The sequence below is a fragment of the Leptinotarsa decemlineata genome, unplaced genomic scaffold, assembly GCF_025532065.1.
Source record: "Leptinotarsa decemlineata unplaced genomic scaffold, Ldec_3_MD MMD2_tig00000882_RagTag_RagTag, whole genome shotgun sequence".
Classification (NCBI taxonomy): domain Eukaryota; kingdom Metazoa; phylum Arthropoda; class Insecta; order Coleoptera; family Chrysomelidae; genus Leptinotarsa; species Leptinotarsa decemlineata.
The window spans coordinates 13,841,820-13,861,890 of NW_027412556.1; the positions used below are offsets into that span (position 1 = coordinate 13,841,820).

The following is a 20,071-nucleotide window of genomic DNA, read 5'->3' on the forward strand; positions in this document are numbered from 1 at the left end:
GAGGGTTGTCGTTTGTTATACGTGAATCATAACCTTGAAAATTCCCCATTGTACCTAAAATTTTACTAAACATACCTCAGGATTATGATTCAATATATTTCATACTTGACAATAAAAAAAAATTAATAAAGACTATGTATTTTTCGTATTCAAAAAACACTTCATTGTGAGATTTTCACTGAGCAGTTTTACAAAAATGCAACACGTGTTTCGCCATGCAATGGCTTCTTCGGGCGTGTCTTTACATAAAGAACAGAATGCAACAGAAGAAACTGCGATCAACAATGGTTATGATGATGATAAAAGTCTAATAAAAAAACTATACAGTCGATCAATTAATAAATTATCCTAATTCTATGAGGCGAAAATAAAAATTACAGAATGGTTATTTATTTGTGCTAACTAATAATACGGATTAATTTTTTTTACAAAATGAAAGGTATTTATTACCTTGGTTTATAAAATTAATACTAACTTAATTTGGAAATAATAGAGGAGAGAGTTTATTGTCCGATAGATTAGGAGTTTATAAATTGTAGTATATATCATGTCCGAAGTTTAACATAGGTCGAACTGAAAAACCATTCAAAGTACGCATAACAGAACATACAAAATGCTTCTCACTTCTGGAGCAGCTCCTCACGAAGTCACATGAATTAGATTATGAATTTAAACCTTATCACTTCCAGAAGACAGGTTTAAAACCTAACCTTGTAGAAAGCCAAGAAATTGAAATTAATGATTTCAAAAACTCCTATTGTCTCATGAATGATTTAATTTTTGTGACTCAGCTCTACTGATTTAATTCTCACCAGTTGATAGCCTTTCCCTAGAACATTTACTAGAGGATGTAATGATAATAAAAGGTAAAACTGGATCCACTGGCATAGAATAAATCCAAAACAAGGACTTTTTCTGCTTTTTTTTGATGTTATGATAATCAATGTATCTACCTGGTGTTACTGCCAATGAAAATTAGTACCTGAACCGTAGAGTAGGTTATGAATGTAGAAACTAATAATTAATATCGATAGAGTCGAAGAGAGTTTTAACATAGGATCAATTTATTATCCGGAATTATAGCAATGGGTTTGAGATGTTATGAGGTGAAACTGATATGCTGAGTCAAAGTGCCGGGATGTAAAATGCGCAGAAAGTCTGCAAAAATTAGAAAGCAGATACGCGTATTTTTCGCCTTGTTGGCAACATTGTAACAGCTCGATAGAGGAAAGGCGAAAAAAACAGAGAGTTTTATTACGAAATAAAGAGAACAAAGGCTTATCAAATGATTGGGTACTTCTTATAATTATACGCTTGCGTCATGTTGAAGCTGCGGTCAACAATTATCCTTTGTTTTAAAATATTTTACTTACTGGAGCGAGGGTGATGATTAAAGTTGCGGCTTAATCATTACCGAGGGGAGTGATTCGCAATTGATTCGAAACGCCTGCTCTGGAAATCCTGTCGGCTTCGTTGCATCATATCAGAAAAGTTCAAAGAGAAATATGGTATGAATTCTGTAACAAATGTACTCTCTGCTTGCGATCACATTATGCCACTGAAGATGACTACCGCAGATGCAGTTGAAACGTTTGGAGATTGTAACTACAGAAGACCACCTGGAAATCTACCAAAATAGGTTGTATACATTTTGAAAGGTTTCAATTCAAAATATTTTTCAAATCAGTCCAAATACACAGCTCTTGGTCTATACTAGATTCTTTGCTAGTCTCTGATACTAGATCCTTGCTCGTCTTTGATACTAGATCCTTGCTAGTCTCTGATACTAGATCCTTGCTAGTCTCTGATACTAGATCCTTGCTAGTCTCTGATACTAGATCCTTGCTACATGGCTGTACTTTCTTCATTTTTTAAATAAAGCTTTTTTTCAAGGATTCGTTAATGGATTACTATACTATAACAATTTTCAATTGAAGGTGATTCATTAGCAACGTCGCACTTGAAGTGACCAACGGATAATCCTCTTACCAACTCTGCAGAGGCGTACCAAAATAATATTTTCATTTATTTAAACATATAGGTAATTACGTGAAAATTGTTATAGTAGCTGGCGCTACCTGGTGTCAATGGTAAAACTGATTACATTTTCTTATTATGCCTAATACAGTACTTCAAAAAAACAGAAAAATTTACAAAATACTTATTAAGTTTCCTTTATATAGAAAGAGAACTACAAAGCAAAGAAATAATTACCTATGTTATGTTTATGAAGTTTCAGTATCCATTGACTCGTCCGAAGATGAATCCCCAGCCACACTTAAATCTATTATTATTTGGTCGAAAACAGTGTCTACCATCCTGTCCAATCTCCACATTTTCTCTTCTTCCTTGATCACATGGGCTACAGCATTAGCCCAATCTTCTTCCCGTATCCGTTCCATTGCGAGTTCTAATAAACGTTGGACATCAGAAATTTTATATGTCACGTTTTCACGAGCTACGTAACCCTTAATTTAAGCCCAGCACGAGCTATTGTATCCACCACATGCTGGCGATATCTGTCACGATGCTGTTTAATGACAATCATAAGCTCGGCCTTAACCATGTCCTCGAAAAATGGAATTCCTTTTTGTCCTAACCAACTATGCATGTCTGCTTTTCTGGTGGTCATAGTTGGAGCTGTTCTACTGATCGGTTGTGATAAGAAGCGTTATCCATTACTATTACCGAATTTGGCTCGACTCGTGAGAGAAGGGATTCAAACCATCTTTCAAAGCGTTGGGCGTCCATGTCCTCGTGATATTCCCCCGTTTTTCTGGATAAAAAAATTAGTGCACTATCGCCTAAAAAGTCACTCTCGCTACCTACATGGGCGACAATTAGTTGTTGCCCTTTACCCGTTGGACCGCGTAACCCTGTTGATAAACCGTCCAAAAATGCTTGACGATAACTAGTTACAGTAGTATCTTGCCAGATCTTAGATACTGTGTGACCAGCATTCACCCACGTTTCGTCCAGATAATAAATCTTTTTGTGAACAGAACGCATTTCTCTAATAGAGCGAAGATATCTCTGTCGCCATGAGACTAGTATCTTCTCTTTCTATTAAGACAGATTTACGGGATCGTTTGACATATATAAATTTTAAATCTTATTATTATTATTATTATTATTATTATTATTATTATTTTCCTCAACTTTTCCTTGCTCATTTTTGGAATGAGATCATTATCCATTACCTTTGTCCTAATGGATTCGAGGGTTTGCGCTTTATTCTCAAAAAAGAAAGAATGACTGGTATAGCGTACAATATTTTTCTAGTACACGTCCAATTCAATTTTTTTTCTACCACGATAATGTACTTTTGGAGCTTGCATAATCCCAGTCACCTTTTTTTCACGTACAAAGCGTTCAATTGTCGACACGGATATTCCCGTTAAAAATGAACACTGGGCTACAGCTTCCACTGTACGGAGTGTATTATTTAAATTCTCGTACAGTTTACAGACAATCTGTTTTTCTTCTAACGACAAACTTCCGCTTTCTTCGTACATTACTTGGACCTGCTACGGCATCCATCTTAATCTTTAAAAATAATAAAATTCAATCATATTATTCAGCTATTTGTCAGTTGTTAACTCACCTCAAAAACTATTTTGAAGTTGATGTATTTTGAAAAACCTTTATTGTGAGATTTTCACTAGAACAGATTAACAAATCCGCAACACGTGTTTCGCTGCACAGTAGCTTTTTCAAGCTGGATTCTACATACATTGTGATTTATATATACTTTTTGAAATATTACTATCTACCTAGAAACTAATAATCTAGGAACTAATTAATGACAGTTATACCTGAGTTTAACGGACATTTATACCTGAGTTTAATGACTAGGTTAACTGATTATCTCACAATGATGAAAATCTATGATAATATATTTTGAAAAACAAGTATCGGCCAACTCTTATCTTATATTTTGAAGTTAATAAATATAACAGTCTATTTAATAAATATAATAAAATATATTTAATAAATAAAAAACAAAGAAACACAAAGAAAACACAAGAAACTGAACATACTACGCCTATGGAGATAAGGACGCTTTATAATGAAGAAACTGAATGACTAGTTATGGCATTTTAAGGACGCAAATATAATAGACCTGCGAAGTGTTGGTCAATTTACCGATGTTTCAAAGTATTTAACGAACTGGTTCACCTATTCGCTCGTATATCCTATCGATATGCAGAAGCTATCTTGTTACGGGGGGCAAATTTTATGGAATCATCTTACTATTCAATTATTTACAAATATCGATGCATAGACAATGAAAATGACCCCGGTAAGAATTTAGTTCTAACATTTAACATTGTTGCTGTTAGCTCTCATTACAATTTGTTTATGAGTTACCTTCAATTGAAAATTGTGGAAGGATAAGAATTCTGTTCTAATCAACATAAAGTGTAATGAACCTCCAGTTCTTTCACCGCTATATTGATCAACAATATTGCCTGGAGATTTTATATAAACATTCTCGTAACACCCCTCTGATCGTTACAATTTAGCAAAATATTTACAAGCCACCCAATCGAGTTTGTCGAATGGCCATAAAAGTAGAAACCGTGATCGATAATACCACTCTATCCCTCGTCGTCCCACAAAGACAGTTCGAGGTAAATATTGACAGGCCGTGAATGCGTCGAGTGAACACCAGGACCTGCCCCGTGATTGGTCGGCGATTTTCACTTGTTTGTCCACGAAATGGAAATGGCAGACGGTGTTCGTTAATTCACTGCCGATAAGTGTTTACGTTCCGATATGCCCTACGGATATCATTTTATCGTAACAGGCGATTGCCGCGTCGTATGTCGCTTTATTATCGGATTTGTTATCGTTGAATGTGCGCGTGGATGAACCGGCGAAACCCATTATTTGTTGTTGGATTTTAGTTGGAAAGCGAGTGATCAACGAGGTCGTCGATACATTAGAGCTGATCCATAGTCTGCAAAAAGTTCAAATTCCTTGAAGGGATAACTCTTAGACCCCATAGCACCGAAAAAATGGTCCCAAGAAATTCATCAACTTTGCTAGTTGCAGCACTACTCAAATAGATTGAGGTTATGCTCAAATAGTATCATTGTGATCATTGTTTTAAAAGGTTTCTCAAAAGAGAAAGGATAACTGTGTGTAGAAAATGAAGAAATATATAACAGCAGAGATATCAAAATTCAAGATTATGGAAGAGATGTCTGAAGAGCTCATCATTTCTCAAAATGAAGGGAATACAATGAAGTTTCATAGGAGTTTGTCTTTTGTGATCAATTTCGAGTAACTTGCTGGGAAAAATGCAGAAATTTATTCCATTATGAATACCCATTTCAGTGTTTATCATTTTCTTTAAAGAACACCCCGACAGTCAAGATTTTTCAACAACCATTGTTCTGAGTCTGGTCACAAAAGTCCAACGAAACTAGTCGCTTATATCCACTTCCTAATGCCAATTCAATCGTTTAGGCCATCTATTAGATCGATAGGAAACTCGAGCCTTGCTTATTTATGATGAACAAGCATAGCCACTGCGGCCTTGGCTACTACCGAAAGAGAATTCGATTTCTGTGTCTCCTTGTAGTTTTTCATGCAATGCAACTAGAAGAAATCCGGACACAAAAACAAACTATTCGTGAATCAGATTCTCATACAGCCTTAAAATAAAAATTGTGTTTTGTGAGATTGTTGTGGCATGGATGAATTAATCTAGAACAAGCACTTTTCTTAATAACTAGAACTGCAATACTCTTCTCGACACGCGTTTCACCAACCAAGTTGGCGTTTTCATCTCCTGGAACCGGGATCCAGTTTTCAGCCGAAATCAGCATAAAATATACCACATTTTTTCGAAAGTCATAAAACTAAGAGAATGTTAGCAATAATTCAAGGAATGAAAAGACGCATGTGAATCATCAATTACAGCGTTTGGTTATGGATCAGATGAATCTCTAGTAGTGGTATAAAGCGCTAAAAAGTACCAAAAATAGAGCGTCTCCACGCAAAAAGACGTAAAATATAGCATTTGTATTTTTCGTAAATTCGTCTTGAGAAAACCAGCAACTTTCCGTCAGGAACTCGCCGCAAGTTGAAAAATTTCAGTTATCGCATTTTCGATATTGTGCGATAATTTGTTCGTACAGCGTATACCTTGCAGATAGTTATCACAGGTGTGTTACTGGGGTAGACTGTAATTAACTCTTTGAAATTCAACAAGAAGCAATATCAGCGAGAAAAATAACTATGTATAATGTAACGAATCTGAAGCCGCCCCTGACCGATACGCCAGCCGGCTCATCGAAAAAACACATGACCCCACCGCGAAAGAATGCAGTCGGCAACCGCTGGTAAAACTCTAGTCGAGTACCGAACCGTCTACAATATTCTCGATATGGGAATCGAGCGGCTGAACAAGAAATTCAAATAGTGGAAATAAATTAAGTGTTATTTGCTAAGTCTTGTAATAAATAAATTAGTTTGTGATTATTGAAATATTGTTGGAAATAAATTTGTTTAAGACAGTTAATTCATTAATTTGCCACAATAAGCATGAAGTGTTCGTTCAAAAATTATCACGTAGTTTTCAAAGGATACATTAACCTTGAAAATGAGGGTTTCATAACGGATTTATGGTAATAGTAAATGATCCGAGTGAAATTTTTTCTCATTTTTTTTTGTGGAGTGCGAAATCTTAGCACTGAGTTTTTCTTATTTGGTTTAAGGTATAAAATAGTTTGATTTTTGGGAAAGAAAGTTTTTGGCTTTCTACTACTCCATCTTGATACAAAAAAGAAGGATGAGGGAATCTTCCAAAGAAAGGAAGGAAGTAACTCTATACATGGATGTGTAGATCATGCAAAGAAGTAACTTTCAGACACAAACTGAAAGAAAGTCCTCTTGAAACAGCTACTTGACATTAAAAAATCGTAATTCATGAATGAAGTGTGTGTATTTTCTATAATGTTATCCAATTTGGTACTGAGGAGCCTAAGGGCAAGTGTCTTGAGGCGAAACATCGGTGTATACCAGTGAGGATGACAGTGTTCCATGTAAGTGCAATTTGTTACCATTCATTTAAAGTAGAACTCATGTGAATGATATCTGAATTTTATTCCACAACGAATGTTTGAAATACAAACTGAGTAGAGAAAAGTATCTTCTGTATAATTCAGTGTTCATATAGATGTATTTGTTTCGAAAGAATTTTTTCTTTCGTATAATTCAATGTTTATATGAAAGTAGCTGTTTCAAGAGGACTTTCTTTCAGTTTGTGTCTGAAAGTTACTTCTTTGCATGATCTACACATCCATGTATAGAGTTACTTCCTTCCTTTCTTTGGAAGATTCCCTCATCCTTCTTTTTTGTATCAAGATGGAGTAGTAGAAAGCCAAAAACTTTCTTTCCCAAAAATTAAACACTCCTAAAAAATATAACCCCTTCAATTCAGTTTGATTTTATAGTTGTTTGAAACTATAAAGAAGGTTTATTAAATAAACTGGATAAATTAAAAACTTATGATAAAACATATAAAACAAGATGTAACAATAAAATGGGTACTTACAATATAAATACAAGTGTACACTTTGACGTTTTTTTTCCACAAATTAAAATCTGAAAGTATCGAGATGACAATATCTCTATCTGCAGAGTTTTACAGAAATACGAAAATTCAAAAGTTCAACGGTCTAATTTTGCTGACGATAATTTGCACCAATTTAATCATCAACACCGTAACAGGACGCCAATCGAAGAACAACGAATCTTTGGCCTATTTAAATAAAATAAATGCTATTGATTTCATCATTGTGACAATCTGTTTTTTGCGTTGCTGTACGTTTTTGATAGACTAATCGGTAATTGATAGGAATCAATTATTATTTATTTGCATTCAGTATTTTTTCACATTCCCGAAAATAGAATGAATCCATTAATTCGGATCAATCGAACGTCAGCGAAAACAATGACAAACACCCTCTCCAAGAGACATACTTTTATTTGCTCTCCAAATTAAATTAGCTGGTTTCAATTATGACTCCATATCTGTTTATCGCCATATTGTGTCGTCCCTTATCTCCCGCTGAACAAACTCGAGCCATTCTCGCACCTTTGTTTTGCGTCTTTGTTTATTTGTCCTTCATTTCCGTTTCGAAATCCCTGTTGACGCCAAAGTCAACAACATCGGATTGGTTCGACAACATCGAAGCCAGTTATCGGATATGGAAATGTCGGAAAAATTGTATACTGAAAGTGTTTGTCAACAGATAAAATAAGGGGGTGTCTAATGCCATTAACGAAGATTAAAAAAAATTTATGGAATTATCAATAAATAGTATATTTTCAAGAGAGAATCTGCATACTAAAAATGTGGGAATTTTCTTATGAACATATGAATATTGAATTGCACAAAAATCACTTTTTTGTATTCAGTTTGAACTCTAATTAATGAAATATTTTAAACTAATTTTGTGTTATAGAGAAGGGGGTTGGCATTATAATGTTCTATTTGCTACAGAAATTTGAAACGGACATAATATACATATATTTCCTTTTTTATTCCTTAACGAGAGTAGACTTACGATATCCATGGGAAATTTTATATTCAGTGAGGCCACATCTGTCAGAAACGGTGACGGGTTTCTCGAATTATTTATACATTCGAAAAAAACGTAATTCAAAATTCCAACTGATAAACCATTGCAAGAACATTTTGAAATGATAGGAATATCCTCTGGTAGTGTGTCAAAGTGTATACAAAGGAACAAAAATCAATTATCTGTTTTCCCGCTGTAACTTTTTCATTTTGTTTTAATATAAATGACTAGATCCCCATTTGAGAAAATATGATTGATAGTAAGTACCCGCTTTATCAGCTATTACATTATTACCCCAACCCCCGCGCCTCTTTTGTTCCAAACAGATTTGGAATCAATTATCAATACTTACATTATTTTTGATACTTTTTTACTTGTGATACAGCTTCTGTTGTATAAATAGAGCAATTATTCTAAATCCGTTTTTGGTGTTTGAGATGTAAACTGTGCAGCATGTACCACCAGTACTTGTTTTTGAACCATCTTTATAGATAATTGTTTCATTTGTATAATTGCTCAGCATGAAATTCAGGAGCAATTTATTGTTTATGGAAAAAACATTCGAAAATTGACCATTTCAACATTTGATACACAAAGGACTAATCAATTATTGAAAGAAACACTTCATTGTGAGAATTTCTCTAAACAGTTTCACGAAAAGGCAATACGTGTTTCGCCATACAATGACTTCTTCGGGAGTGTCTTTTCTCACAATAAGTGTTTTAGAATACTTCATGCATTTCATCCATCATATATCTTATAGGTATTCAATCGATTGAAATAAAGCTTACTTTCAAAACATAGGACTCTTGGCAGTGTTGCCAGATTCCTACATTATTTCATTGTCGAGGTGTTGTACTATAGGTACGAGGTGTTGTACTATAGGTACGAGGTACGAGAAAATGTTCCGTATGGGATTCCCCAACTGATTGCTCTATGATAAAATTTCATCTCCGAATTTGGCATTGTTGAAAGTAACGATTCGAAAATCGAGGTATTTCCAAGTTGTATCGTTTTCTTGAGGTAGAAGTTTCTCAAGCATAATTTAACAAAACCCTTAATCAATTCGAAAATTTTATCTCCCAATTGTGTTGTGGCATTGTTGTTACCAGGGACCGTATTGATTCGTCTTCTCGCAATAATGCAACGGCGACAATAAAACACGGTTGGTCGTGTAACGCGGCGTTAGGTTCTGACACAAACCTTCGAGAGCATTTCCCGTTAATTGTATGGGTGGGAGAGTTGAAACCGCATTGGATGAATTGAAATTCGCACCCGATAACAGACTAGATCAGCGGGGTCTGTTGACGATGCCAACGCAGATACAAATGTTTTTGAAGTTAGATCAGGGCAGAATTAACTGTAAATTTCCTCAGAAAAGTTCTTATTTCATAAAAACGAGTTGAAAGGAAATAAGACAACTGAAACAAATGAAAATTCACTTTTCAATCAATGAACTTCATATAGTTGGGCTTGAATTAACCAGCTGTATGAATTGTTTTTCACGGGCTGTCATTGTGACGAAACAGAACAGATTTGTCACTTTCAATGACAGAAGAAACACCTAAGGATGGAGTTTTTCTATTGAGTGACTTATAATATCTCTTCTTTCATTTATTCTGTAGCATTCCTGAGTATATTTGTATCTGTTTAAATTTCATTAGCAGTAATCAGTATACTTCTTCCAGTTTCTATCTGAAAGAAAGTCTTCTTGATTCACGAAATGTGGATAGAAAATAACAAGATTTTTCGTGTAACTCTTTTAATTTTTTCACTTCACAACTTTCACCTTGTCCCACTATCCCTACACCTTTCCATTTTAATTTTCCACTGTTTTTAAATCATTTTCTGAAAGCATGATCATGATCCCCGTTGCTTTTTACTTTTTCCACAGCTTTCCAGTGTCAAACCTGTTTTCTTTCAATGCTTCCTTCACTTTCGGGTTCCCGTGCTTGGCTTGAAAATGAATCAACAATCAGAGCATTGTCCCGATGAAGAATCCATGACATTCTTCCACAACGCAGGTCCACAAATTCCTACTCGCTCTCGGAGAGTAGAGTAGATGATAATATTGAAATTACAATTCAAGAGTTCTATGTTTTTATATTATTTTTATCAATTCGGTCAATTTTAAGATACTCAACTACACCAAATATGCTGTTCATTATTTAGGAAAAAAATATGAACATTCTATTCAATGTCGTCAACAAGGTATATTCATTGATTTTGTATGTCGAACTTTTACGCTATTACTTGGAAAATAGCATTCAAAAACCATTGCCAGGATACCGAAACTACATATTTCATAGAGATACTGTCATCGAGAATATCATTTACCAAACGAAATCTGTCGTAATTCTGCCAAATGTCCCACAGGAAAAATATCTTCCACCTCAATGTTGAGTTAATCGACGTAAAGATGATTTAGAAAACTGCTAACGTTCCAAACACTGCCGGCTGCTTGATAAATGTGTTTTTTAGTCACTTGAAATTGATGAGAGAACACAATTGGACGACGGCCCGAAAGGAAATCGACAAGCGACAGCTCGAAAAACACTCTTTGATCGTTCTGATGAGTCGCTTCGCACCGCGATTGAGCCCTCGTTATTTTGAATGGGCGAGCACTTCAAAGCATCGTTTCCTGAACGATGGAACTTCATTATGAAACGAGTAGAAAACTTTTTTCTCGATGATGGGAATCCGAAACGATTTCGAAATCACGCCAAGTTTCGATTGTGATGATTTGTACGGCGAGTCAAGATTGTGCGTAGAATGAGTCACACTTGTATCATACATCACAATATTTTCAGATTATTTCCATTCAAACGTTTGGAATGGTTATTGTGGTGATAATATAAAGATGAGATCCAATAAATAATCAGAGTGATTCATGAATAAAACAAAATAACCAAATGATCAAGTGTTCAGTATGTAAATAGCCCAGTCATTAATCGGAACTGATTCCTGTTCTGTTGAAGCAGTACCTCATGTCTTCCTGGCCACTTAATGAAAATGTCTCTGTGTGTGTTTCCAGGTATATTTTTCTAGTATTCAGTACTCTTTATGTTTGTTACATGCCCATTTCCTGATATGATTCCGTACCGTAGATTTTGGTACCTCGATAGTCGTTTCAGTGCCCATATGTTGATGCTCCATATTTAGTACTCATCAGATTTAGGCATCCATTACAACGTCAATCTATTCATTATCGTCAGTTTCTTTAGTTCTTCACATTCTCAAACAAGTCTCAACATAGCTGTAATTTTTTATATTGAATAGAAAGGGCCGATACTACTTGATGAAAATCCATATTACAAAGACCGCGATGTGTGTTTCGTTACATAATAACTATTTGATATGCTTGTTCCTCTACATTGTGTTTCAATTTTATCTAATCCTTGATAGCTTGGTGATTTTTCCAGTCTGAATTGGTCCTTTTCTTCTTCCGTAACTACAAGCCTGAGAGAGTGTAGATTCAGAAATATTTTCAATGCTTCTGTTGCTGTAGTTTTAATTGCTTCAGTTATTCTTGAATAAGCAAGTCTCTACTTTGCCCATTTTTAAACAGCGCTCGATTAGTATGTCTTTGACCATCAAAGGAAAAAGTATGTTATTTGTTTAACCACTAGTGTCAATAATCAAAACATCATGTTTGGTTTCAGCTCCCTATATCTTCCGTAAGTGTGCCTGTTCAACGTCAGAACTACCACCGCCTTCCTTTTTATCACGTCTTAATGTTGGTTCCAAGTCATTCTGTGAACTAGATTGGATACTGACCCTCCTCCGATACTCCGATACTCCGATCATTAGGTCTACTACCACTCAGAATAGTTGTAGACTTCAGTTTGAGAAGATATTTTATGATACCTGATGAAGCCTAGGTTAATATGTGTGATTGATGACTTGTTTACTTTATGGTAATTCATGATAACATAAATGAAATGAATAAAAAACACTTTTGTCTAAATACCACTGAATTGAACTTTCTTTTAATTGCCTCCCACAACAGGCAAGGTGTAAATAATTTGTTTTTCCAGAACTTAATCAAATTAAAAAAAAAGGCTCGTAGAATTTTGAAAGGAAATGGAATTCCTCGTAAATCTTCGTTGAAAAAAAAAGATGTTTTCCATGTTAACAATATTTTTGTCAGTTTTATCGTTGTATATCGACACGGTCCCTGAAAACATTGTATTTGCCAGGCGATTTCTGTATCGGAATTGAACGATATTCGATATTCGACTGGTTATAAGGATTTATGATTTTTGAATCGCGTATGCTATTCTTTTTTCACTATTTTTGCCGAGACTCCGTGTTTATTCAGACATAAATGATATAAATGTTTGACAGTCAACAGTTCCTATTCTAGAAACACATGCGGGTATTTTCAATAAAAATAAATACAAACGAATCATTATTCATACTTGAAGAGTCTACTTATTATGTTCAACACGGAATCGTGGTTTTATTATGCTGGTTACTTTCTTAGTATTGTTCAATAACAAAATTTTCATGAAAAATGGAAATTTATCAATAACATTTCAATTTCTTGTGGTGTCATTTCGATAAACATCACGGTTCTTTATAGTTTTGAAATATCTCTGTTACTATTAGTTTTACAAAAAAACATTGGCTAGGTACAAGTAATCTTGAAAACAAATGATTAACATTCTGCTCTACTTGATTCCCCGAAAGAGGACGACTTTTCTTTTCTTCATTAAACTACTTTCTACATCTTCAATATTTTCTTTCACGCCAACTTCCCAATTCGCACACTTTGCGCTACAGCCGCCGGTGACCGTGAAAAGCGTCAACCATGAAAATATATACTGATCGTTCACATACACGCTTTCTACGTTCCACACGAAGGCGTCCATCTCGAGTTCGCACGAGAGATGATGTCCGCAACACCCTCGTCAAAGGATTCCTTCGAACTAATAAACCTCCATGATATGTGAAACGTTGATTGAACCCAGTTCGATGATAAATTGCAATTCGATGGCTCGGTTTCATTACTAGGTCTCTTCGAAATGGACCGAAACATTGGCAAGGAAGGGCCAGGCGGTTGAATCAAATTAGGATGAAATTGGGTCAGCTTTTGTCTCCTGAATATGGGCTCTTACTTGATGAGAGTCTCCGGTTTTCAATATCAGAATGGCAACCAACTGAAAGGCATTCGGGAACTCAGTCATTCTATAAGCTTCCCATCGACCATTGCTTCAAATCCAGTTCCCAACACCCAAATTCGACCAATTCGAGTTCGCCAAACCCAAAAGACAAACCACCGTTCTTCAGATGGACAGATGGGTCACATTCAGAGACTGAAAATATAATAACCAAGACTGTCAATCTCGGTGAAGAAATACTAGTTCAGTCTACTAGTACCAGTAAGTATCGAAATATGTCGGATTGTTCTCAATTGTAAACAACTGAGAGAAAATGCAACATTTTCATAAGCCAGTCACTTTTTCTTATTTGGCGAAAGTAACAGAGCCGGACATGCAAATTCATCCATGATCATTTCACTGATTTCTTCCTCTTTTTCCTTCATGTCCGTGATTGATGTTCAACTGCCTATGAAATGCTGTATTTCTTCAGTGGAAATGGCAAAAGTGCCTTTTTCGGATACCTTCGAATATGTATTTCGTTTGTTCACAAGATTGTAAATAAGACATTTGTCTGTATACAAGCTCACTGAGGTAAGACCAAATTCTGAGCTTCAGTTCCGCTACATCCATCTTGTTAGAGAAGATTGTAGCTGGGTTTTCGTAGTATTAAACTTTGATTAAGATCTGGAAGGTTTGTTAATTTCTGTATGTATGTCTGCTAATATTCAGGCATTCAATTTGTTCGGTCTCAAAATCTTGCTATCGAAATTATTATTTTTTCAAGTGAATTGTGAATCTTAAATTTTAAATATTTACACTAGACATATTTACACAAACATCTAGATTTTCAATTTCTCTATTGTTCCTTGTGTCCCTTATCTTGGGACTTAACCACTATAATGACCTTTCCTACCTATGTTAATTCGAACCTCTCCCTACAATGACCAAGCTGAACCCCTTCTCCAAATACCTAGGTGAAATATTGTATTTGTAAAATCATTCAGTACTTGAACTTTGTAACATTACAGTCAGAATGAATCTTGTCTTGTCTATAGTACATTTTGTCAGTTATTTTTCCTATCCTACGTTTTCACAAAAGTTAATATAGTTCTTGTGTGTATTAAGTATTCATACTCACGATAAAATAATCGTGGTTGAAAAAGGTAAAATGTTAAATTTGTGCGCTTCTCCAATCGATCCACGATATGGATCCCAAGGAAACACCAGCATTGATTGTGAGGGAACGTTCACTGAGAAAGCTGGAGAACCACAAATAAAGAAGATCTGACAGTCTTGTTCAGTTAGTAAACCCTTATGTCATACTCGATCAAAGGCGAGCGAATCCATGAAGGTTCTTTTTTAAAATGTCATTCAAACTGTTGGCACAGAAATAAGGAAAAACTAGCACTGTAGCTAAAAGGGAGGTCGCATTCAGCGCTCCAAACAGTGACCAAAGAACCGGTCTTTGCTTCTTGATAAACTCCAGCTTCCAAATCCCAACAGCGATGCCCCTCTGGCACCACGAGGAATGTTCATAATATGAAGTCAAATTTATTGAAAACAATAAGTACACAACGTGATATATTTTTCAAATAAAGTTTGTGGAGATCAAATCGTTGAGGTGTAGGTGGATATCTATCAAGTAACGGCCGAATAAATCAGAAAAATAAGTACAACGATTAATTTTAATACGAGATAAATTAAATTTCCAAGATGATTTCAAAATTTCATTCGACATATTTGAGCCGGCAGGTATTCACTTTTGGAAACAAAGGTGGGTTGTCATGTCAATAGTGATGTTTAACAGAGCCACCAGGTGAAGTACAAGTTTGTAATTCAAAATCATGATGATTACAGCTTGTCAAAACTAGGAAGAGACTTGAGAATTATATCTCTCTCCAAACACACATACAGTCTCCTAACGAACGCATATCTTAGGGGAGGTTCTATCAGCCGAGACTTTGAAGTTGTTTCTAGATTCGACAAGCTGTACACAATCTTGAAGAAACAAACATGGATACACAATATAGTTAGCTCTAAATTCAGAAGAGTAAGTAGTATTAATGGTAGTAGGACTGTTCATCATACTCACTCTCATACCATAACAACTATTTAGATAATATATTTCATTCAATACTGGTAAGATCACCGTCCACCAACTTGCCTCTTATTGTTATTGGCATAAATCGTGATTGGCATTCTATCCCCAATTGAAGTTCATTTGGTGTGTAACCTGTAGACTCATGTACGACTGGATTCAAGAATTCTACAAAATTCTGCAATTCCCATGCCCCAGAATCGCCCTAACTCCCTCATTACTCTTTCAGAAGGGTTAGCCTAAGGATAACGGATCGACGAATGAATTACTTTGATATTCAAAGATTGCAAAGTATTTCTTCAGCGTGCTGCAGTGAATTGGGTTCCATAGTCCGAAAGTATACTTTTGAAAATACCAACTTTGGGTAAAAAGTCTGTAGTAATCCGATTCAAGATTGATCGGGTAGTAGCTTTCTTGTAGAGTACGATCCCAGATCCGTAAGACTCAACTTATTTTCTAAAGCATATAACTTTCGGTTCACAGTAGTCTCTTGTGTACTTTTTAGTACCTGAATGTTTGTGGAGCTTGCCCGATGACACCTGCGCAGGTACTAGGTGAGAAACGTAACTAAAAATCAGAGTTACTTGATTTAAATTTTCATGACTGATTTTTGTATATGTTTTGTACTCTGAAGTCATATAAAAAAAATGAGACGCTTTCCATGGGCCAAAAGTTTTGTCAGCGCTTTAAAGATCTTAGAAAAATAAATGAACTTAATTTATTTTTAAATGTCTGATTTTTTTATATGTTATTAAGATAACTATTACAATGTTATATTTATTCAGTCAGACAAATTGCAATGACCAAACATCCCCTAAACACAAAAGCTATTCAACCATGAGTCTTACGGCTCTGGGATCTTGGACTATTGAGAGCATATAATGTTACATACTTTGTGAAAGCAACTAACAGAACTAAAATGAAAGTATTGGAGGGTCAGGTAGTATCAGACTTTTGACATACCGCACTATACATCAGCTCGTAGTGCTCGCCATATTTTGTAGGCTCCAAAATGCCCAAATGCCATGTGGTATGCTTCTGCAATTTTTCCGGTTATGAATTTCGGGATACAAAGCAAATAATTTTCTTCGTATCGTTTTGTGAAAGTGGTGCAACTATTTTGCATCAATTACAAATGACTGATAATAACATAAGCCACCAATACACCTTCATTATTATCTCATGATGTTTCGATTGTTTTATAAAACGTTTTAATAAATACAACAGATTTTTTATACACTTTTCATCTCAGTAGTTGAATAAATTGCCAGAATATTTTCTAAATTGGAAATTTTGGAATGTTCTGTTCCAGTATTGATTTCTCATTAGTGCAGCTCGATATTACTATATGAATATTACAAATATAAATATTACAAACGAAAATAACATAACGGAATTGTATAATACTAGCGAAAATGCATTTCGTGGCACGCTGTGTTTGTTGGCATCTGCATTTTATTAGTTTTTATCAAAACATTGAATTAATTCAATATCGCAATTTAATTACCGTCGAACTGTTTGGTATTTTGAATCGAAAAGCTTTGAAATTAATTTAAATGTGGAAATCCCTTGACAAGATTGTGATGTCTGAAATCAAGAAAATGAATCCTGCAAACTCGAGTCGCTTATTGAGCTCCAGACTTTTTCATTCTGTTGCAAACGTGATAACTCAACCAAAGGAGACTACTAGAATAATTTTATCATAACTCGAAAAATGTTTGTACCCGACTGCAATAAACAAGCTCCCGGTTTTACTGTTTTAAGGCTATAAAGTCTTGAATTCCCACCGGGAATGCAGACAAAAAAATTCCATTAGAAAATTAGCCGCATAAAAACATGTTTTAAAGCTGTCGAGCTTATCGACCGTCTTCATTAGGTCTTTTGTGTATTAGTGTCGTAACCGGGCTGAATGATTTTCATTTGGGTTAAACGTCGTTAGTGTTAGGATAAACGAAGGGGTTACAAAGGATAAGATGCGGGCGATGTATATATAAGTCACAGTTCAAATTACCAGCTAAGGAAACTTGCCATCGATCTCTGTCGACTCACAATAACGGTACTAACAGAGTATATTTTTGCCTTATCGCTAAGTTAATCTTGGTGTATAAAGGGGTTGGTTTGCGCTAGACAAATTGCTACGCGCGGGGAAGCGGGATCTAGTTGAGTGACCTCGATATAAATGTGGCATTTGACATAGTTATAAGGAATTTATATTAAACTGTGACTTTTGTTTTCCGTTATTGTAATTATCTCATTAAGGCGATTCCTTGGGAGCTAAACCCCTGTAATATATGAAGTGACAAGCAAGAAGCGCGCAATATAAAAATGTTATAGTTCCAAGTTATGACGGCCTTCAAACCTGAATGAAAATAGTAACACTGAAAATCTTGGACGCGAAAGCCTTAACCAATTGTTAATGTTATATTTTATTTACCTTTCATGCTTACTACAAATAGGCTTTTTAAATCTCTAAGAGTCTTAAGATGCGGTGAATTTTGCTTTCATATTCTCTATACCCTCGTAAAAAATCAAATTCTGTTAGGTCAGGTGATCTGGTGACCTCGCAAAACGTAACTGCGCAACACCAAACTATACCGCGCTGTCATTGGCTGGTGTCACAGAATTGGCTTTGGTGATCTACTACTACATATCGAAAAAAAATGACTCAAAAGTCTTGTACCGTTTAGAAACGCACAGGTTGTCTCAAACGCGAAAAATATAACTCAACCCCTTTCACCTAAACAACGATAATGGTTTTATAGCTCTTTCTCCCACCTTTACCTTGTCAGGAAATTCAAAAATGGATTTTCATTGTAGTTTCCCATTTCAGAACACTGCGAAAAAACTCATCACTTCGAATAACGGTCGGTGAAAGCTTATTTTCATTTCATAGACAGCTGAAATAGCGAGATTGCAGTCGTGCATTTTTCCTGATCGATCAACTGAAAAAAGTGTTTTGAATCGATGAACTGACATAGTCGGCGGATATTCATTCCAGAATTACTTAATGCAGAACGATTTAAAAATAAATTCCAATAGAGGTGAAATGAATGTATATTTTACAAATTTGATTTTTTTAAACTGATATTTGGATTTGGTTTAATCAGTTTCCTTAGGTCACATCTCTGTTGTCAAGACAGACAAAATCAGTAAAGTTACCATTTCCGTCTGCCATAATTTCTTTTTATTTAATTTCTGAAACTTTTAGTGAGATACTAAACGGTTGAAATTCATTCAAAACAGTGAATTGGTCACATACGAGGGGAATCCCATAAGTACCCGGCCTCCTAATGGGAAAAACATATCTCTCATCATTTTTTTTATGACTGTTCATTTTGTTTCGACGAACCGACGCCTATGGCATCGAGTAGGTCAGGCAGAATAATTAATATCGACGTAATTGAATTCCAGAAGTAATGTGGAAAAACTAGACGGGCGCGTTCATCCGTTCATCATGATCATCATCTGTTCGGCCATGTGTGCACACGGAGAACGTCAATTCCATCGCAAATATTTACAATATTCCCGATAACTGGTCATTCGATTCCGTTTTGTTCGAGATGAACGAGTCCTTTTGGGGCATGCAAAGGGTTAGATTCGGCTTGCGCTCGTCGAGAAGAGACCATTAGCAGAGACAGCTGTGGTGGGACAATTGGCGTCACCGCATAGCCGTAAATCAGAGTTCTAATAAAAGCGCGTATTTTTCACAGTTTATTTGAATGTTTTAGACTAAAATGTACTGCCTGTAACGTTTTCGCTAACTAATTTATTCGGCTAAAAAAATAATCCTTTTTTTTTGGGTATAAAAACTAGATGATATGTTAGGAAGGAAAGCAATTCATGGTCGACTGTAATTAACTGAATAATACTAATGCCCGAAAGCGTTGCATAGCACAACGTTTTACCTCAGGGCTAGTACCAGAGTGCCCCACCAAGATTTAGCCAAAGCCTCGGTAGACAATAACATTATCCTGGCGTGGATTAAAGGGCACGACAGGAGTAAAGGTAATCGCATTGCCGACTCTTTAGCCAAGAAAGCGGCTGGACTAAGAATTTTAGGACCCAGACCTACGGCCAGATGACTTCGAAAATTGCGGAACTAGCCAATTGTTACACTTGTTCAATACCTGAAGAGATGGGATGGAATCAAAGGATGCAATCTTACCAGGATCACCCTGGGCGACCCTGGGAAGCTGGCGCCGAAGAAATAATTGGCGATGACCAGGAAAAATCTACGCTTAACAGTAGGATTTCTGTCAACTAAGGAAAGC

The 20,071-nt window shown here is 35.5% G+C and overlaps 1 protein-coding gene and 1 long non-coding RNA gene across 10 annotated transcripts in view; both read left to right on the top strand.

Annotated features, from left to right (window-relative positions):
- Positions 1–20,071, top strand: part of LOC111517713 (maternal protein pumilio) — a 402,140-nt gene that overhangs the window by 291,374 nt on the left and 90,695 nt on the right. The gene's annotated exons all lie outside the window — the stretch shown is intronic.
- LOC141482172 (uncharacterized) lies at positions 8,564–12,567 on the top strand. Its single transcript, XR_012465386.1, has 2 exons — positions 8,564–11,631; positions 12,260–12,567. It is a non-coding gene; the product is annotated as an uncharacterized lncRNA (long non-coding RNA).